At 35.0% G+C, this 22,933-nt stretch overlaps 1 protein-coding gene across 5 annotated transcripts in view; it reads left to right on the top strand.

Annotated features, from left to right (window-relative positions):
• The first annotated feature begins 416 nt into the window (after window positions 1-416).
• The window catches only part of RALYL (RALY RNA binding protein like), a 727,077-nt gene continuing 704,560 nt past the window's right edge, over window positions 417-22,933 (top strand). The window contains exon 1 of one of the 5 annotated variants that reach the window (XM_037802772.1): window positions 417-715. The gene's annotated coding sequence lies outside the window, so the exon portion shown is untranslated. Of the gene's footprint in view, window positions 716-1,725; window positions 2,104-22,933 lie in introns of those variants that run through there. The other 4 variants (XM_037802774.1, XM_037802768.1, XM_037802767.1 and 1 more) reach the window with 4 other exon arrangements.

Genomic DNA, 22,933 nt, shown 5'->3' on the forward strand with positions numbered 1-22,933 from the left:
CACCAGGCTTTAATAGTGAAAACTTCAGGAGAGAACCGGAAGGGTTCTCTCTCCAGGTAACTACCTTCAAGTGAAAAATAGCTGAATACATCAGGAAATGCCAATCAACAAGTTTGAGGTGAGCAGCAAGTTGTGCATCTCCACTCTGGCGTTTGGTCAACACCTCCTGAGCTGCCCCCAGCACACGCTCCTAATCGGAGGCGGTGGAGACGGTAGCAGCAGCAGCAGCAGCAGCCGCAACCGAAACCGCACCAACAGCAGCAGTAATAGCGGCAGCAGTGGCAACGGCAGCGGCCGCTGCGCGCCTCCGGCCCAGCCCAGCTCCGCTCCCCCTCTCGCCCGCGCCCTGCCTGTCGTGCGTGTGCGTGTGCGTGTGCTCAGCTTCAGCGTGAGGGGCACCTGCTCGTCTGGGCTCACAGCGCAGGCAGCCACGCCGTGAGCTGCCGCTGCTGCCACCACTGGTGCTGCCGCTCGCAGGCGCCGGGCTCCCCACCGCCGCCGCCGCCGCCTCGCCAGCCTGAGTTGATCTCTGTGGGGCTCCCCCCCTCGCAGCCTCGGTCCTTCCCCGCTGCCTGCGAGTCAGCCTGGCTCCGAGTCACGTGTCAGTGCCTGAGGCAGAGACTGAGAGAAAAAAACGCGCTTCATTCCTTCTTCCACCGCCATACTGTATTTTATACTAAATCTCATTTTTATTCCAACATTTTACTCCCGCTCGGTGAGTACCTTCTCAGTGGCATTCTTGTCCTATTCTTTTTTTTTTTTGTCCTTTTTGTTTTTTTTTGTTTTTTGTTTTTGTTTTTTTCTTCTTTTTTTTTCCACCTCTTTGATTATTGTTTATATTTGGGAAAGCTGGAGGAGCATGGTTTTGAACCTTTTCCTGAATACAAGCTTTTCTAGCATGCTATGGTTCTGTAGACAAGGCGCTGTGTCGGGGACTCCGCGGCGACCGTGCCGGCTGGGAGCGACTCCCAAGTCCAGCAACATATGCAACTGGTTTTACGGAAAAAGCGATGTGAAATATGGTGCCTCTTTTTTCCTTTGTAAAAATAAAAAGCATGTTTCTAACACTTTTTTGCATATTCTTTTTATGATAACATTTTTGTATAGGTGGGATTTTACAGCAGTGTTTACAAGTTTGTGGTCTTGCGATACATTGGTGCAAACCACATAGCAAAGACATTAATTTTCTATTTTTTTGGTCCCTTTTTGGAAGCCGGTGACAACAAATTCGTTTTTTCACTCCTGTTTTTGCTACCCATTGATAACATGAAACTTTTCTTGCAGCTGGTTACTGGGATCATTTTTAAGCAAAATACTTTTTTCTTCCTTTAAATTAACTATGACTTTTGCACATTTGACTTTTTTTAAAAACCGAGATAATTTTATGATAGATATCCTGATATCTATATCTATATTATCCCTTCTTCTTCCCCCTTCCCTCCCCGTAAATCAATTTTCAAATGATGGCAGTGGAAGGTTTTTCTGAAAAAAAAAAAAAAAAATGAAGTGCGGTTTGGTTTCCTTGTCAACGGAGGATGAAGTGAACAGCTGAGCAGCTCGCAGAGAGCAGGTACTTGGTCCCCTTGGAGGCGTTTCCCGGGTTTGCAATGGCAACAGTAGTCCTGGCAAAGAAATGTGTGCGTTTGTCTGTGTATGTGTGTGTGTGTGTTCGCGCGCGCGTCTCGGGGCAGTGTCCGAGCACGCGGTGGGGAAAGCCGCGTCGGGAGCCAACGGAAAGCCAAAGTCAGTTCCCCGCTTCGGGATTGTTTTTGACTGTGCGCAGAATACAGTCCCTCCCTCTGCTGCGCCCAGGTCGACTCCGCGGCGGGCGGCGTCTGTGCCGCGGGCGGCGGGGGCCGGGGATACCGTTACCCGCGGGCCCAGTAAGTTCTCTGAGGGCCACTTGCGGAGCACAGAGGACGAGGGCCGTGGATGTGCGGAGTATCCAGGAGATTGGGGAAGAAGTGGCAGGGGCAGCATCTTCCGGAGGGGCTGGCTCCTGGCCTCGCGGGCAGGGAGCGCGAGACATTTCCACATCCTTGAGGATGGCACCAGACCCCGCAGGCGCAACTCCAGCTCCTCGGCTTTCCAAAGAGTAACGCAGTAGGTCTTTCCCAGTATAGTTTGCTTGTTTCGAAGGGCTTCGCTGTCTGAATGGTGCTTTATTTGGACCTTATCTTTCCTTGTTGTCTTGCGTTGGTTTTAAGTGCCTCCTCGCGTCTTCCAGAGCATGGGGAAATAGTTACTTTCCATGATGGTCGCTTGGGTTTCTTGACGGTGAAACTGTGAGTTTGCGTAATAGGACTACATTCCTAAGGTGCAAGGTAGCCTTTTATTTAAGTTTTAAAGGGGCAGTGTTTGCCCTTTTTTTAATATCACCTCATAGTGGTTATAAAGGTTTTCCCCTGAGAACTGGGGATTTGGTGGGAGGGGTGTAGGGACGGAACTTTGTTTCCCGGGTGTTAGTAGCATTGAAGTGTAAGCTTTTTTTTTTTTTTTTTAAGATTGTATTGTTATATGTTTCCGGTATAATCAAACACTGATTTTCAGAGATTATCGGTTGGAAATAAAAAGCCTTTTCTGTACTTAACACTGTGACAGAATTTGCTGGAAAGCTTGCTATACAAATGAATTTCGAAAAATCATACTTTGGGTAATTATATTTAAATTATTTTATTTTGAAGTTTTGATTTTCTTTCTGTTTTTTCTTTAAATAAAAAGTTCAGCCATAAATTGTTGATATGCATATATTTTCGATTCCATTATAACAAATACAAAGCAATTGAAATAATTTTTTTACTCTTCCTTTTAAGTTTTTCTGTAGATTGACTATAGGCATAAAAAAGTAATTCCAACATAAAAAGGGCCGGTAACCAAAGGGTTAATAACCTACATTGTTGTATTTTTAAGCAAATATTTCACTAAGTCTGTAACCTCAGTTAATATAAATGAAACGTTTTAAGTCCATAGCTTTTGCTCTTTGTAGAAAAAGAGTAGGGAGTGCAAAAAAGTCATTAACTCTAGGAGTTTTCAAATTTATTGGAACATTTAAAAAGCTATAATTTTTTATTCACAATGGATTTCCTCGTCTGAAAGATCTTTGGAAGTTGCTGTGTATGTGAGTTATTTTTATATTCAGGGTAACTTTTCTCATGTTAAGGAAGGTCTGTCGCGGTTATATAAGGAGGACAGTTTATGTTACTTACATGTAGACTACCAGACTTGTGATCTTGAAGTGCGTAGTTCTCAGATTTGAAGCAATATGTTAGTAAGCCTTAAATTTAGATTTTCTTTTTCTATGTGTGTGGTGATCTCATTGTTAAAATGTAGTCTTATCATATGCTTTAAACTGCTAACATTAAACATAAAAAAGAGACACTTGTAACATTCTCTGTTTAATATCATTTATCATAAGAATGTGTGAAACTAGAAATGTTCACTTATTTAAAAATGCAAGATGACTTACGTGCATAATAATCCAGCATTGTAAGTCATTTAGGTCTTTGAGAGAGAGAGAGAGAACTTAAGTGATCAAACCTGTATTTTTATTAAGAGAACCAGTTGGTGGTAGTTTGTGTCTTAACATTGGGGCAAAAACTAGCTGTGATGTATGATGTGTCCAAATAAGATGGACATAACATGGGACTAGAGAAGACACTCATAGGATCTTAATGAGGGGACAGATAGGTAGGTGTGCTTTTAATTCTGTAAAAAAGCTATGAGAACTTTTAGTCATCATATGCTTTCATTTTATTTAATATCCATTTTTCATATTTTATGCTAATATTAATTTCTATCATTACATTCAGTCTTTTCAAATTTCCTCTTTTGTGAGTCATATTGGGAATTCTACAACTCATTAAACTTGTCCTTTGTTTTATGAGTTTTTTTTTTTCTTGGTTTAAAATCTTTGATATCCTAGAATTAGCACCGCCTACTGGTTTCTCAGGGAAAAATATATTGTTCTTTCATTCACCAGGCAACTCACCTCCATTCTGATCAACTTGGTCATGCAAATTATTTTAACTGCTTACTGAGATGAAAAAAAAAAGTTTTTGTTTTTTTTTTTTTAATTTTAATTTTTCAGGGAGAGAGGGTTTGGGAGGCAAAGGTTGGGGCTGAGGTGCAGAAAAACACAGAAATTAAATTGGCTATTGGACCAGTAACTAACCTCAAGAATTTTACTGCCTGAATGGTGACAATGAAATGGTCACAAACTTTAAAAAGACTGTTAAATTTTCTAGAGCTTTGTATGTGATGCCCAAATTTGCATATTCAAAAAGATCCTGGATTACCAATTTAATTTTACAGTTTCTGTCCCAATTTTGAATGTTGTAGAGAAACAAAATCCTAATTGGAGTTTTGTCAGAGTGTGTGGTCCATCCAAGAATGTTTGAATGAATACATTTTCATTATTAAAAATACATATTTCATTATTGTTTATATTTACCCTTATATGTGCTTAAGCATATTTTTTTTCCTTAATGTGTGTCAAGTAGTCACACTGTGGTGGTGATATAAATAAGAGGAGAAAAGTTTGAAACACATATTTATAAAGGCAGTCTTTTATATTCATAAGTACAGAAGACATATAACCTGTTTTTAAAAAGATAGTTTATTTTCTCAAATTTTGTAAAAGGCTAGTGGTTAAAAGAGCTTCTATGTTTATACATGACATTAGAATATGAAAATAATGAAATAGAAAAATAGTGCACACAAATTTGATATACCAAAACAATATACATTTTCTTAGGTAAAAATGACATGTGCCATTTAAATAACCATTTCTTAAAGAAACTAGTTACTTATTAGGCAGATGGTAAGAAGGATAGGGAAATGCTCCTATGCCTGTTACATTCTTGAAAGCTTTCCACCCAAGTAAGAGTGTGGGCATGCTTTGTTTACTGTTTGTAAGCAACTAATTATACAGTGCAGCAAATAAAATCAAACTCTACATTTCAAACCTTCAAAAAGCTCCATTATGGAAATAGTATAGAAATGAAATGGGTATTTAGAACTGTTTGCATGATAAAATGGAAATTGAAGAAAACATTTTTATTGCATTTTAATTAATTTATTCTCCTTTCTTACTCTTGAAAACTTTTAGGTGGTAATTAGCTGTGACCTTAAAAAATAGGTATTTCTTCACTTCTTATCACACTACCATTAAGAAAACTCTCTTTTGCCTATAAAAAACTGAGAAAATGATAAATTTTTATTCTGCTGTTCATTTTCTGTTTTCTTTCTTTCTTTCTTTCTTTTTTTCTTTTGTTGCTCTGGAAAGTGAATGAAAAGCAGTTTTTAAAAAATGATCCTTATTGTTCTAGGGTTGTTTCCTCTTACTCCCTCCCCTTCCCTCTTCTCTTCCTCCTCCTCCTTTTTCTCCTAAACTGTTTCCAGAGACTAGATTATTCCTGCACAGATTCCTTTAGTTAGAATTAGTTTCGTTACAATTCAGTTAAATTCCCTTTAATGGGAATTTTGGTTTCCTCATGAATCAGATTTTCAAGAAAGTATTGGGAGAATGTATATGTGTGTGTGTGTGTGTGTATGTATATATATATTTACTAGATTTATGTTAAATATCAAACTTACACTGTGGAAGAATGACTGTGTTTGTCTAATTCCTATATAAATTAAAACAGATTTTTTTTGGTTCTTGTTTTATTCTGCATTATCTTGCTGTTTTTTTCTGGGGCGAAATCACTAGACATACAGAGGCAGTGATTTTTGTTCTCCACCCATTCCTAACACCAGAGAGGGCAATGGAATAACTTTGTATACTGGACTGTCCTTAGAGACTGCTCTTCTGGGGTCAAGGCTGCAATGGTTTTGTTTCTTTGGCCATGTCTAAATCCTAGTGGAGAGGAGAATTATGGAGAACATGGAACCTTTCTTTGCTTTTCTGAAAGATGTAATGAAAAGCATCATTATTAAAGAAAAAATGGGGATTTTCTGTTCATAAATATTTTGGTAAAATTACACTGAACTAATCAGTTATTTTGTTTTTGACTTAGAAGACAATAATTGAACATTTTTTCTAAACTTAGTGGAAATTAATTGCATTCATACATAATCCATGTGTTTGGGGAGACTGTTTATACAAATGTGATGGCCATATGCTAAATAATAACAGTAGCAACATATTTCTGAGTCAGTTTAAAAAGTAAAAGGATGGAATGTGGAGAGGCTATTTTTTCATTAAGTGAGGATGCGAGAGAAACAAAAGGAGGACTAACATTTATTGATATGACAAAATTGAATGCACTTCCATTTGCTCTTCCCCTCAGTAAAAAGGTAGTATCATCATAATCTTACAGTTTTGAGGAACCTGGGGCTTAGAGAGATGAGAAACTTGCTCAGAACCCCACAGGAAGTAAGGGACAAGTGACAGGACTGTCTGAATAACTCATTTTCCTCTTCTGCACTTGGCTGTCCCATTTGTGAAGAGGAATTTTTGGTTTGTTTTGTTTTGCCTAATATAAAATAATAACCATATACTTTCCTTGGAACATTATTTAAAATGATTGTAGTTTGGCAAGTTTTCGCTAGTGAGTAATAGGGCCAAAAATAACAGAATGTGGCACCATTGCCAAAGAGTATCACTGATCCTAGAAGACCTTTGAGTAGCTTATGTTGTATAATTCTCGAGGACTAACAGATTTTTCTGAGGAGGGACTCAGTGTGTGACTAGAGATGGTCTGTACTATACAGATTTGCAGGAGCCCCAGGAAAAGCATTCAACAAATGTTTACTTACTAAGTACAAGATGTAGTCTCTACTCTTAAGGCTTTTGCAGCATGATGTGGAAAATAAGCCTTTTGCGCAAGGAAAACTGAACAGCCAATTTTTTCATAACATAGCGGGTCTATAAATATAGGTGTCTCTTCTGTCTACCAACACCTCAGCGTCAGCATCATCTCCAACTCAGAATTTCACTGCTACACATATTTGAATGTGACATTTTTTTCAAGCTCATTCTGTGTGTTTGTTAATAGCATAAAACACATAACTGCAAGATGTTATTTTAAGATGCTATTTTTAATTGTCTCTTCAGATGTGCAAAAGAAGTCTTCCATTATGAAATACTTTTCTTGGAACTTGAACATGTGATTATTTTATTTAGTGGGGAGTTTCCAGAAAGAATGGGAAACATAAACCAAAATTGAGGCAATGTTAATAAACATGCTGAAATGGATTTTCAAAGACATTTTGATGGCAAATCCACAAGTCCATAAAATCAGTGGATTTGGAGGGCAAGAAGGCAGGAAGATTAAAAGATGCCTTTGAATTTTGTGAAATGATAATCTTGGAAACTGGTGGTATAAAGCAAAACAAGACAAAATGAGAATATCTGTAGGGGAGACTAAGTTGGGTGGGGGTGGGAGATTGGTTCAGTTTTGGAAATATCACTAATTTGAAGTTCTGACATTACTCCCAGATGAAATAACCAATATGCAACTGGAATTTAGGTCGAAAGCTAGGTAACACACTCAAGGCTAGAGAGAGATGTTACAAAAACACCTACATTGAAACTCTAGGAGGGAATCTGTCATCCAAGGCCAGAATTTTGAGAAACACCTGCATTTTTTTCTGAGAGCATATAGGAAGAGGAGCTGGTAAAAGGCAGAAAAAAGTCAGAGTTAGGAGAATAGCCACTCAACCTCAGGATGATATGAGTGTGTAAACAAGGAAGAGTTAGTCAGCAGTATCAAATGCTGCATGGGTTTAAAGGATGATAAGGTCTTTGCATTTGTGATTAAAATCCATTAGTTTTAAAAAGAAACAAAATGAATGTGGAATATTAGATATGAAAAATAATTCAAAGATTCTGGACAGAGTATGGCAGGATTATAGAGATCAGTTCATTTCAAGAGTGTGGTGTGGTGTGGTGGTGGCGTGGGTGTGCGCGCACAACCTGATCTCAATAGTAAGAAGAGAAAGATTTTTCCTGGATTAGATGAAAAATAGAAAAGAAAGAATAGCCAGGAAAATTCTGAAGAAGAAAAGCAGAGGGGGGCTAATCTATAAGATCTTAAAATATACTAAAAAGCTTTTCAAGTAAAATGTATTTATTAGCTCAGTCTACTGAAAAGGTTTAAAGCAATGTCTCCCAAGCAGCTATGAGCACATCTAGTGCACAAATCATGGTTTATACACATCATACCAAAGCGCCTTGCAGAAATGGCTGGTTTAGGTCACAGCCATTATTGTGGCTTATTGTGCCAGACCCAAAGACAAATAATGTTCCACGGAATGGAAACAGGAGCCAGTTTGAAGGGACCTTCAGTTGCCGTATTTGGGCCAATCTGAACATTGAGTGACTATATTAGTTTGTGAAACACTGAATAAAGTATAATATATCAGTCTGCAGTGATGATACTCTAAATAAAAAAGGATAGAAAAAATATATAAAGCCATTTATAATCATATTGGAAAAATTAACCAGTTACTCTGCTTCTTGGAAGAAAACTCATCTCAAGATGTTGAGGGATATCTTTTCTTTACCAAGGAGAGCAAGCTAATAAATGTAGAAAATGATGGAATTAGAAAATTACTTCTACCTCCATATGAAATAAATGACTCAAGGATAATCAATGGATGCTAAGATCATTAGTTAAAGTATTTTGGGTAGTAGCATTTTTTTGTGGTACCCAGGTATAATTTCTGGCAGTTAACTGTTTTAGTTTCTTGGCTGGTAAGACAAATATCACAAAATGGGTCAGCTTGACAACAGGAATTTATTGGGCTCACAGTTTCAGAGGTTAGAAGGTCTGCAGCTCCCAGGGTGGGTAGCATTCTGCCTGACTGCTTGGTTTCTTTGACTTCCCATCACCTGGCAATGTCCTCTTCTTTCTCTTCTGGGTTCCTGCTGACTTCTGACTCCTCCTTGTGGCTTTTTCTTTATTAGGCCTCTCCAGTAATAAGATTAAGGCCCATCCTGATTCAGTTGACCACAGCTTACTTCAAAAGGTCCTGTTTATAGTGGGTTCACACCCACAGGATTGGGGTTAAGATTAAGAACATTTTTTTTTTCTGGGGTATGTAACTCAGTCTACCATAGTTATCTTCTTAAAAACCTGAATGATCAGACTCAGCACCACTAAGAGGCAACCTTACACCATGAGCCTCCTACTGTGATACGACATGAAGTATCAGCATCATTTGTGAAATATTATTTCCAGAAATGTTTGACCTGAATCAAATAAAGCCTGCATGGACTTAAATTTCAGTTTATAGAAAATACATGGAAAGAAGAATAGGTTAAACTAAACCATGGGGAAATACTCAGGCAAATTCAGAAGATGGGCATTCTGCATTGAGGATACCAGATACTTAGCCTGGTCTCTTCAAAAGTGCTATAAAAAACTATGTGGAATTGGAGAACTTTTCTAGATTGTAAGAGACTGAGGACAACCAAATGCAGAGTTTGACATTTTATTTGCTTCTAGTTGAAAAAAAAAAAAGCAGACTATAAAATTTCAAATTTTGATATAACTGGAAAAGTTTGCATATGGTTTAGATAATATATGGTATTAGGAAGTACCTGCTGAATTGTTTACGGATGAATGCCATGATGTTTGCAAACTAATTTCATATGATTCATTTAAAAAAGTGTATGTGTATGTGCATGTGTGCATAAAGCATATCATCATTTGTTAACAATTTCTGAATCTAGCGATTGGTTCACAGGTTTCATTGTATTATTCCTTGAAATTTTTTGTATGTTTGAAATTGTTTTCAGTAAGAAAACTGAAAATTTATTAGTTATTGTTAAGAAAAAAGTATGCATATTAGGATTAAAGGCCAAAGTCCAATGCCCGTGTTTAAAGACGCATGTAGCCTTAAAGATATGGAGACAGGAAGTAAATGAAGTTTAGTGTTAAATTGTGGGAATGAAATAGGGCAGCATCTTATTGAAGAAAGGGCATATTTTTTAAACCAGAATAAGGAAAATCTGAAGGTGTATTCATTTTCTTTTTTCAGGATAGAATTCCCTAGCAAGAAGAGATGGAAGTATAAGGGGGAGGAGGATCATTTCAGGAGCAAGTTTCAGAATGTTCTACATAGGTTGGTATGGTCAGTAGTAGCACAACAAGAGGCTGGTCACATCTTACTCAGAAAAGGAAAAAAAAATGAGTCGTTTCACTAGTTAACTAAGTATTCATTATATATTCAATATATATTCTGCAGAACATTTCATCTGTAAATACTGTGCTCCAGGGTGGGAATACACTGGTGAGTAAGACTGATAAGGCCCTTCCTACACTGATTTTGCCATCTGTTGATGGCTTCAGTCTTCTTAGCAGAGTTTAAGTGAGGTACTAGGTTAAGATTAACCAGTATGGGGATAGAAGCCTGGAGAATGTAGTAGGGAATCTGCAAGCAGTAAATCAAAAGATTCTACAGCCATAATGGGTGATTTGCCATAGTTAATAGCAATTTGTTGTCACTTCAGTCAGCACAATTGCATTACTCTCTCCAGCAGTATTTGACAGCCAGTCAGCCAAATGGTCAATCAGTTGAGGTTTTCTTGCTTAGGAGATAAGCAAAACATACATGTGTAAACCAGAGAATTTGGCTCTCTAGAGGTAATGAGTATGTTGCAGAGAAGACTGACAATTAATCTGTGTTGCTGAGGGGACAAGGGCAGCTCCAGAAAATGAATGGATTAAGAACTGTTAAGATTTGAGAGCATGAGGTGAGGATGAAAATTAATAGTAGGTTTACATTTTTAATAGAACAAGAGAGCTGTGACTATGCATGATTCTGGAGGAGAATATTGTATTTCCAGATTTTGAAAATTGCATATATTAAATGATGGATATGTTTTAAAGTTTGGTAAGGCATGCAACTAAGGCAAATGGTACTGATGTTGAGAAGTTAAGGAATTGTGAGGCCAAATGTTAAAGGTGTAATTTACTGAAAGAGATTATTTCTTTAATCCATAATGGATGACAGAAGAAAAGGCAGCGAGGAAAACTATGACACGTGCTAAAATTAACCAAGACATTCCTGGAAGTTTATAATAAACTGTCTTCATTTCCCAGTTGCTATGACAAATATCACCCAATGGGTTGGCTTAACTACAGGAATTTATTGGCCCACGGTTTCAGAAGTTAGGTGGCTTACTTCATCAAGGTTTGGTGGCATTCTGGCTGGCTGATATTCCCTGGGTTCCTTGGCTTTGCTGTCACATGGTGATGTCTTTCTTTTTTTTCTTCTGGGTTCTGTTGACTTGCAGCTTCAGCTCCTCACATGGCTTTCTCTCATAAAGCCTCCAATGATAGCATTAAAGTCTGACTTCATTCAGTTGGTCCATACCTTAACTAAAAATAGTGTCCTCAAAAGACACTATTTATAATGGTTTCAAAACCACAGGAGTGGATTAAGATTAAAAACACATCACCTCCCCCCCACCCCCTAGGTGCTTAATTCAATTTACCACAATGATAATACCAAAACGTAATTTTTTTTTTCATTTGTGACTGCTAGGAATTTTTTCCTTATTTTGGAACATCATGAAGAGAGCTGTAGGTTTGTAATGTGCCTATTTTTCTTGACTCTATTTGAGTAGAATTTTTAAGAAGTACAGATATGCATTTTGATATGCATATACATATACATTCGAGTTTTATAAGAAAATCATTGATCAGAAACAAGGAAAATATATTGGGATGTTGTAATAAACAATTTCCAAATGTAACAGTAAATGATTCAGATTCAAAAGAACGTTATAGAGTGTTTGTTAATGTGTTTTATATCCTGGTTCAAACATTTTTTTAAAATCAGAAGTCCAGGTAGCAGGTAGCTAGACAGTAGCTATTGCTACTACTATTTATATTGTTGGATCTGCTACCACTACCTTATTTTATGAATCATTCCTCTGGATTACACATGTGCTAAGTGCTTGGCCATGTTATACCCCATCTTTGTAATACCCTATAAAATACATTATTATCCTAGATTTTATCAAGGAGGAAATTGAGGGTCAGACAGGTGACTTGACGAATGTCTCAGTGCTGTTAAATGAGTAAAAACGGGAACCCAGGTCTCCACAACATGAATGTAAAACACTGTGCCTTGTTTAATCGATGGAGAAAAATAGATACTTTGATTTGTACATCAATAAGTCAGTGGCATTTGTCAAAGAAAATAGACATACTCGTATAATTAGGGCCATCAAAATAGCTGCTCTATGTATGGAAGACTTAAAAAACACACGATGATTTCCTTTTGGCTATGCTAAGATAGGCTCCGAGTCTAGTCCCGCTTCTCAGAGTTCTCCGGAGTTTTTCATCTTGGTATAGTGGGTGAGATTTTGAACACTTGTTTGTTCATTTAACCAATATTTGTTGGAAATCAGTTATGTCTAAGTCATTGTGTTTTAGGAGATTTTAAAAAGTTTTAATAAAAAAGGCAGAGACCCAAGATCTATACTCATGACCTGACAGTCTTCTCAGGGGGGGAAAGAAGTGGTGCATTTGAAAAGTGATAAGATATGAGTTGTGAGAGTTAAGAAAGGCATAGATTGTTGATATGGATGTTTGGATTATTAAGGCGCTTTAAATAAAAACATTGTTGAAATGCAATACCTGTCCCTTCCCCAATGACTTGGGAGCATCCTCAGGATGGAAGATTTGACAATACTCTTGTTACACTGTATTCTCAAGTCAGCATTTTATGCACCCATATGGGGGAAATATGAAGAAAGAAAGATCAAAGAGGCCAGGGAACAGGAACAACATCAAAAAGATTCAGAGAGAGCCATTTGGAAGCGAAACAGAATAGGAAAAGTAGTGATAGGATTTTGAGGAAGGAAAGGGGAGGTCAGCCATAAAGAGGTTCAATTATATTATTGTGCATTTGCATCATACATATTTTATTATCTAATTTATAACACATTGTTTGAGAAAATTAAATTTGTGTTGGAATATATTGAGAGTACCCAAGATTTCAAATAAAAATATCTTATTAGAAACTCTTAAGTACTATAAAATATAAAAATGAATTCAGAAATCTCTAGGCTTTTAGATGTTTCAAAAGGGATAATAATATGGTTTTAATAATAAATTTAATTATATTAGTGAAAAGGTTGTATTAAATATTGTTTTATTTAAATTATTTATTTAAATAAATTAGTATTTAAATTAATTATTTAAATTAGATTATTAAATTTCTGAATCTATTCTACCAGGTTTGGAATATATATAAAAATTTCAAAACTACTAGATCTTCCCTCCCTGTTCCATGTATCTCCCCTGACATTCATACCATGCTGCGAGGAGAAAAAAAGATGAAAAAAGAAAGGGTGCAAGAGGAGACGGGAAATAGAGGAGGAAAGCCACAACGGCGATGACAAAACCTTTTCTAAATCAAAACTGTCCAATAGATACATAATTCCAGCCATGAAAGCAAACCCCACGTGTAATTTTAAATTTTCTATAAGCCACATTATAAACCTAGAGAAACAGGTGAAATTAATTTCAATAATGTATTTCAGTTAACACATCAAAAATTATTTCAACATGTAATCAGTATAAAATTATTAATGAAGTAGTTTACATTCTCTTTTTTTGTGTTAAGTCTTCGAAATCCAGTTTGTATTTTACATTTACAGCACAGAAGTAGCCATATTTCAAGTGCTCAGTAGCCACATGTGCTAATGGCTACCACGTAGCACACGTCTAGAGGGTTCAGAAAAGTCTCAGGACTATGTCATGTTTTTAAAGTCCTCTGGGCATGTCCTTATCAGAGATTAGCCAAGATAGATTTTCAAAATACTTTCCAATTGTTTCAGTTTTACCTTTCACTTTTTATTAAGAATCTAAATTGAAATCTGTTGAAGTTCATGTTTTGCCAAAAGTGATCCCAAAATATAGTCACTTGGCTAAGAAATATTAAGATTGTCTTGGTACTTACTGTTCCTTGGGAACAAGTTAGACATTTTTACAAAATTTGCTTTCTCAGTTTTTTCATTTGTTATTTTGTCCTTTCAGTAAAAAAAAAAAAAATGCAATTAATTGTCAGAAGATGTTAATCTTCATAGAATAGGCTTTTATATTAGCGGCATTTGTGAAACGCCTAATTTTTAACAGGGACTAACCATGTTCCTGTAGAGACACACACTGTTGTTAAAAACTGAATGATATATTTAACATGTGAGTTTACATAGAGATTTAAGATTCCACTGACTAGCAATTTAGTTTAAGATGCTGTTGAAAATGAAGTAAATAATGACAAATAATCTGTTTTTCTGAATTTTGATGTCAGCAAGTGTAGAAAATCAAGGGCTTTGAATAATATGAACTTGCCTCTGCCCCCGTCCCCTAACCTAGTGAGCCTCATTTTCTACCTCACCTCCTTCTGTTGTTTTCATACCAGTTTCTTCTGAGTGACACACACATACCGTTTCTAATATCGCATTAAAGATACCTGTACCCATTAATATATCCTATCTCTTAGTTTACTAACAAAGCAATTCTCCAGCATTTCTAGCTTCCAATTTTGCATATCCTATTTATGTTTCATGGTTAAGTCAGAATAAATTAATATGAATGATTACAGCTATGACCATCACAACAACTAACATTTATTGAGTATTTAACATTTATCTGGCATTGTTCTCAAAAGCTTGCCTTGTTTCTCCTCTTCTTACTCCTTTGTATACTTTGTGTTCCTGTATATAGATAGCATTTACAATCTGGATTATAAAACTTATTTTGGGTTGTTTATCAATACTAGAAATTATATGTATGTATGTATGTGTCTGTCTGTCTGTCTATCCATCTATTATTTAATTTAGTTGTTTGATACCTGCCTCTCCCACTAGAATGAAGCTGATGACAACATGGTCTAGGTCTTAATGCTACATTTTATTTAGTAGCACGACAGTGCCTGGCACATAGAAAACATTCAATACAAATTTGTTGAATTAACTAGTTAATTAATTCCTAAAAAAACAATACTTTTGCACTTGAACTCTTTTCTTGGTATTTCCACTCTATCTAAACTCTCTGTTTCATAGGCTGTAAGTGGTAACTGAAAGCAGAAGAGTTTTTTTTAATGGCATAAACATAATAGTAGTTTATTTCTGGTTTGCATAAGAATCCAGGGCAGTTCCAGGTTTTCAGTGTGTCAGGGAGAGGTAAAACCTTTGCTCCAACCAGGCTGACAGTGGCAATTCCATTTTAACATGTGACTTTCAAATCACCCTGGCCATCAATATCAGCATCTAGCTGTAAGAAGGGGGCAGCATAAAGAAGCAGAATGTGTTGGAGGTTTTATGGGAGAGGCATAGAAGTGACCTTGTTTGCTAAAATGCAGTCACCTGGCTACACCTACCTATTAAGGAATCTGGGGATTGTAGTCTGACAGTGTGATCAGATAGACAAAATATGTTTGTTGACTAATAGTCTTTACCATACTGTATTTTCTTCCAGGGTTTTTCAATACGTATGTGTGTATATCTTAAAACACGTGGGATTATATTGTTTATTCAGTTTTATATTCTGTTTTAAAAAATTCTATGAGCCTTTTCCCACATAATTTTTCAAACAAGGCTGCATAATGTACGATCATGTATATCAGAGTTTCTCAATCTTGACGTTATTGGCATTTTGGGCTGGATAATTCTTTGTTGTTGTTTTCTTTGGGGGGGCGGAGCATGGGAGTGGATGTTAGGGCTTCCCTATGCGTCTTAGGATGTTTAGCAGCATCCCTGGCCTTCTACCCATAGCATTCCAATAGCAAACCACTATTCTCAGTTCAGGTGTGACAACCAAAAATGTCTCCAGACATGGCCATATATCATATCTCCCCTGGACGGGGGTGGGGGGGGGGAGGGCAAAATCATCCCTGGTTAGGGACCTTTGGGGTAGATCTACAATAATTTGTATAACTCCTCCCCTCTGCTGAGCAATGAAATTGCTTCCTCAAAGGTAAACTTTTTGAGGATGTCTCACCACAATCAGAGACAGTTTTCTTGATGTGGAAGGGAGAGCATAAATTCTTCAGCAGGAGAGAAGAACAAAACTGCAAACCAAGGATGTGTACTTTATACACAAGGATGTATACTTTATACACATGGTAACTTTCTTTAACAGAGTTATCTTGTGTTTGTATGGAATTTTATAATTCAGAAAGTACTTTCATATACATTTTAATTTTCTTTTTGCAACTCAATTTTTGAAAATGATAGTAAATTAGGTCTTATATGGTGAAGTGACACCCAGTCTGCTTACCTAGTAAATGTTATGTTAAAAAATTGACTCATATTTGCCAGTTGCTCAGGAATATATTAATCTACTTTATGAGGTTTTTTCTAGATGTTTTGCATTTAATTCCAGTCATTTATTTGGAATAGTTTTAAAATCATATTGTAGTGCAAATATAAGTTTTGAGTGTTTTTTGTTCAACAGTTATATTTATGATAAATAAAGATATTAGGTATTCTCTTGGTCCATCTTGAAACAATCCACAATTTTCTACTTTTATATGTTGAGTTTTTTTGCAACAACAGTTTATTTGAGGGGGCATAATGAGATTTTAATATGAACAGTTAAACTGTTACTATTTGTAAATTGTTTATTAGATAGATAAGAATTTTCTTAGTATTTGCTCTAAAGAAAATAAATGCATTCGATGCTGTTTCTGACATAAAACAGCAACAATAATTTATACATTCCAGATTCAAAGTTTTGTCTTCAGCCAAACAACCTCATTGAAAGCACTGACTGATTTCATAGGAAAAATGTGCAAATTTCAAAAAAAAATAGATTTACACAAAAGTTCCTACTTTTATCTGATTTAGGACATTTTGAGTAAACTTTCATGAAAGAATGTTCTAAGGCTAAATAACTTTGAAAATCTCTTCCTTCATGCAATTTTTGCTGAGTTTTCACTATTTACAAATAAGGACATACTAAAATAGTTTTAACAATTAACCAAACCACAACCAGTTCAACATTTGTCATTTTTTTTAAAATGTGGCATCATTGTTTTGATTAAAATGAATTAAAGTTTGAATCGAACAAGATTACTGTTTTGCTATTTAGAAGACAAATTCTATTGGTGATATATTTTGATAGTTTTTTGGGCTATCTTGAGAAAAGTTCATGAGTTTAGCATTAAAAGACTTGAAAATGCATTCTGAACTTTAAGGAAGGTGATGGCATCTGGCATTGTCATTATTTACTGCAATTAACAATTCTGTTTCTCAGGTTGAATAATCACAGACTTATGGCACTTACTCATTTGCCAGTTCCTAAACTATAAGTATATTAATATGCTTGTATTAGTTGGAAATATATTGTGCTCACATTATTTTATGAATCCATTAATTTATTCACCCAATAAATATTTCTTGAGATTTCCCTTTTTTCACCATTCTGTGCTTCTGGAGGATATTACATAAATGGACAAGAAAGGAGCTTGCAGTGCAGAAGGGGCAGACGGTAATAAATCCTTCAAGTGGTAAAATTAAAGTTAGGGGACTTCTATGATGCTTACTATTAATGAATTAAGTCAAACATGTATTATTGTTATAATTAAATATATATAGTTTTGCATACCATAACCTCATGCATAGACTTATAAGTAGGTGTTTGTGCAGTTTATTTTTTAACCTGTCCACAATGGACTTATCACTCCTTCTCTGTCATAATGCATGATCTATGTTATTTAGGAATAGAATTATTGAGAGTGTAACTGCCAGTTTCAATTCTTGTCTGAATGTAGTTAAATGATTTAAGGAAGGTGTTGGAGTCCTCCAGAAATATCTTTCTGCCCACAGAGAATGTTGCAAATTGGATGGAAGATGAAGGTGTATTGTGCAAGTGTTGGGGTTGAAGTGAAAAAAAAAAAAAAATGGCAGCAGTGGTACATTTACACCTTTCCATCTAGCTTGTTTTGGTTTATGACAATCCTGACTCTTCCCTCCAAAGGAAATTAACCAGAAAAAAAATTTCTTTAAATTAGATCTCTTATTTGTATTATTACTATAAATGCAGCAACATGACTATAAGGCCTGGGCTCAAATCTTTTGAATGACGTATGTAGTAACAAATAAAAAGAATATCTAAAAAATTAAAAATTAAGTTTTCTTGAAGAATTCTACATATACTTAAACTGCTATAGAAGTCTTTCTCAGGCCCAAAGATAAAAGGGCCCAAACAATATATCAATGAAAAAAAACACTTGAGAAAAATTATTAACCAATTCATTCAACAAAATTTATCAAGTACCTGTTATAAGTCAGGCAAAGTTCTAAAACAGAAGATAGCAGAGAACAAAAAGACAAAAATTTCCACCTTGGTTAGTTGACTTATTTCCAATGTTGTGATTTGGGTTAAAATGGTATCTTATTAAATCAGAGGATTAATTTCTCTATGTGATTCAAATCACAAAATATGAATCATAATAAATTGAGAAAGTCAAAACAGCTTTTGATGACTGTGGAAAATGACACGTTAACTGAAAGAAACACCTTGCATTTATAGAAAATTAAACAAGTTGTGTAGTCTTAAAGGTATTAAATAAAGTGACAGTATCTTTGATTGAAGCATGTGATTCACTAAGACTTTGATGTGGGGAAATATAATCATTGAAGTTTGATCCTTTATCTCTCATTATTAGGTTGTTTCAGAAGTAAATGCATGTCAGTATTCCGTTATGAGTCCTGTGTGACGTGTCTGGGTGTGAGTGAGGGGAATATGACCTTGTGAGTGTGTGTGTGTGGGGGGGGGGAGATCAATTGTTTTTAAAGGGCTTTATGAAATGATATTAGGTATCTAGTTGTATAGAATCAAATTAGAGAAATACCTGTTTTTTGTACCTTTATTTGATATCATGATGCTTTATCCCTAAAACATGCATCACATATGTTAAATTTAAGTTAATTTTACCATGAGATAGATTTCCTGTTTTTGATACCCATATAGGGAGTTGGAAATACTCAAAGCATGTGAATTCCAGATTGTGGATTCTGAGTTTTTGACTAAATGTGCCATGGTTTTGATTCAGATGGATAACCACAGAACTAATTTATTTCAAAATACTAATGACTCTGTGAAACTTTTTTCCTTCATGTAAAAAATGTTACTGTGAACCTCACATTTTTCTTAGTATAATGAGCTATTTATTAGTCTACCTATCAGGTCCTCAATTAGCAGATTTTATCTTAGTTCCTTTTGATCTGTCTTTGTCAGTTAAGGGAAAATCAGTTTAATATATTTTGTAGATATTGAAATTCCATACTTTCAGATTAAATTTATAAAGCATATTGAGAGAAAGGGTAGCTTAGGGTCTGTGAAAAGTAAAAATGAATTATTTGACCTTATATTTTGCTTTAATATAAAGAGTAGGTTGCTCAAAATCTGGATTTTTATTTTATACTTTATTAGGTTGTTTCTTCCCAACCAAATTGATGCACATACTCTAAATAAGTGCATATCTGTTAATAAAAAATGAAATGAAAGTGGAAAATGCTCAAAAAGTGCAAAAGGTTTATGATATTTTGATAGTGTTGATATTGCCTTTTTAATCACACAATAGTGAGGCAATTCAAAATTATATCTCCCTCTTTCATCATAATATTTTGTATATATACTTCCAGTTTTTGTTTAAATAACTAATAAATGATAAAATTTATAATATACATATAATTATACCACATATTGTATAATTTATATGGTTTATATATAATTTTCATATATAAATACATATGCTGTTATATATAGTCAAAAATCTTCTCCACTCAACAGCATACTATAAGTACACTGCCATTAATTTTTATTTTGCAACATGATTCCAATTATATATAGTATTATGTTGTAAAAATTTACTTTGCCATGCCCTGTTGTGCATATTTTAGTTGATTCTCTTTTCTTCTCTTTTTCTTTATTGTTATTTTAAATTAAGTGCATTTCCATACTTACATCTTTTTGAGCTTGTCTTATTTCAGTAGTGTAGCATCATCTGTACTTTTAATTTACATGAATTCATATAATTAATTTACATGAATTAATATAGTCTTAGTTATATTTTTGGTGAGCCTAGCACTTCACCCAGTGATTAAATAAGGAATTTGTCTTTATATCCAAATTTCATATAAAACTTGGCTGAGTTGGACTTGAGAGATGATATGAAACAGGGAAAATCATGTGTAAGTATTGTATGATTTTCCAAGGCATTTTTAGAAGTAATTTTTATCTGCCTTTCATGATGACTTTAGACTCTAACAACTAGGAAAGAGGCCATGCAATTTCATTTTCCAAATTAGTTTTCTTTTGTCAGAAATGACATTTTGATAATTAAAAAAAAGTTTCCAAACTTCTTTTTTTATATAGGTTTAAAATGCTATAATAATTTCTTAATATTTTACCATGTGTATGTGTACTAACATCTGGGTACTATGATTGCTTGATAGCACAAATAACAACAATTTTATAGTAATATTTTATTCATAGGTAGAAATTACTTGAATCATGTAGCGTAAAAATCAGTACTATATGGAGAAATACTTTGTGCAGTTTTAAATGAATTATTTCCAACAATAAAACTAAGGAATGTTTGTTTTATTTGCAAAAAGAAACAAATGGAAATGAGAAGGATGTTTATGACATTTACCATTTATCACTTAAGGAATTGGGTTTCTTACCTGCCAAAAGGAGAGTGCCTGGTGCTGTGAATCTTTTCTAGGAAAGAGAAGCTGTATGTATATTTCTCCTTTTGAGTTCTGCAGCCTAGCCAGGATGACTAGAGTTTGCTGAAAAGAAACATTTGGGGCCCTGTTTTTTATTTTTATTTATTTTTATTTTTATTTTTCTGTCGCATGAATTACTATAGCATTCTGGAAACTACAGGAAGAAAATGATAATTTCCCCAGCAGATTATACTAAGCAGATCATAATGGAACTTTTCAAATGCTTTTCTTTCATTTAGCCGTGGATTAGCTGTAGTTTTCTCCATCACATTGTTCATGGTGATAGTACAAAATGGAGCCACTCAAAATATGATCTGTGGTTTGTTGGTTGCTAGATTGAGATGAGAAATTGAAACTTCCATAGCAATTTTACAGAATAATTTTGTATCTATTTGTATGTCTTTGTGTTCTCCCCTATTTTTTTAGTAATTTATTTTAATTACATGTTACAAAAATTGGCCTGTGATTTGTTGGAAATGGGAAGAAAATGGTCACTCACCATAAATTGCTTGGAAGCACAGATATAAAACATATCACATTGTATTTATACAGTTTCGATCCTTTCTAGATGTTTTTTAAAAATAGGGACTTTGTAACTCAACTATTCACTAATTCATCCATTCCTGCAGTCATTAATAAACATTTATCAATTGACCTAGTTTTAGATACTGATGCATAATGATGTTTAAAACATTGCTTCATTTTCAATGTTCACATTTTCTGGGAAAATTTCTGTATGAGAATAGTTGGTCTAATGATCAATAAACATTCCTAAAATTGAACTGTATTTATTTAAGTAACTGTATATTTGTTTATGAATATTTGTGTATATGCATATATTCATTGTATATACGTGTGTGTGTTTGCACTTCTAATTATTCAGCCTCTGGAATTGTATGCAAATTGCCTAAAATTTCTAAAGTAATCCCTATCAGAAGCAAATTATATTGAAGTAGCCTTATAATTTGATGATTCTGAATAAAAACAAAAAAATGTATTATCAATCCTAAGTAGTTCATCCAGTAGATCTGAGCAAATACAAGATACTCTGTTGATACAACTCCAGCTCAGAAAAGAAAGGGGACGCAGGGAAGGATAAGCACAAAACAGGTATCTTTCTTGCTTTTGGATTATAAAATCTAGGAGAATATGGGTAAATTAAATCTATAAATATTATTATATGATTGCCTCAGTAAAAAATGAGTGAATATGGTGCTTTGTTTTTCTTTACAAAGATTACCCATATTCCATGTTGAATGCATATAAACATGCATTATGTTTTAGTTTCCCAGCTGCTAAAACAAATACCATACAAGTTGGCTTAAGAATAGGAATTGATGGGCTCATGGTTTCAGAGCCTAGAAGACATGCTTCTTCCCAGGTCCCTATCTTGTGGGTTGTTGTCAGTCTTTGGAGTCTGTTAGCTTTTGGGTCACATGGCAGTGAACATGGTGGAGTCTTCTCTTTCTTTTACGGGTTTGGTTGACTTCCAGCGTCTGGCTGCTTCCTGGGGCTTTTCTTTCTCTCTGTCTGAATTTAATTCTGTTTATAAAGGACTCTAGTAATGCCCAGCCTGATTCAGTTGGGCTTTAATCTGGCCATACTTTAACTGAAGTAGCACCTTAAAGAGGTCCTATTTAAGTGGTTCCACACCCTCAGGACCAAGGGTTGGCATCTGAGCATGCCCATTGTGGTGTACATGATTCAATCTCCAACACATTATGACTGTGGAAGTCACTACTGCCTACAGGTTCTGCCAGTATATTGCTTTTACATATCCCTGATCATGAATTTTGCCTAAATCAAATCACTCTGCTTTATGCTTGTCTGTTTTTACAAGAATGTTGCCTTACCATGCTATGTTCCCCCAAAGAACCACAGTGATATTTTGCTCTTTTATAATATTTGGTGAATTCTTGAGTGTATTTTTTTTTGTGCAGGCTACGTGTTCAACTACTGTCTCCAATTTCTTTATAAAGCTTATGTGGGTATTTCTATAATCATTTCCAAAAGTGATTTACTCTGAAGATATAATTTCAATAAGCAAAGATAGTGTTGAGATTACTATAACATTTATTTGGATTCTTACTAGGATACTGACATACAAAGTATGTTTGTTTTTTCTCACAATAGTCCTCTGAGGTCATTATTGTTATTCCTGTTTTACAGATGATTGGACTGAGGGCTCAGAGGCATTAAGTTACTTGCCAAAGGAGACAAGGCTAGTAG

Source organism: Choloepus didactylus, chromosome 14 (assembly GCF_015220235.1).
Source record: "Choloepus didactylus isolate mChoDid1 chromosome 14, mChoDid1.pri, whole genome shotgun sequence".
In the NCBI taxonomy this organism is placed as follows: domain Eukaryota; kingdom Metazoa; phylum Chordata; class Mammalia; order Pilosa; family Megalonychidae; genus Choloepus; species Choloepus didactylus.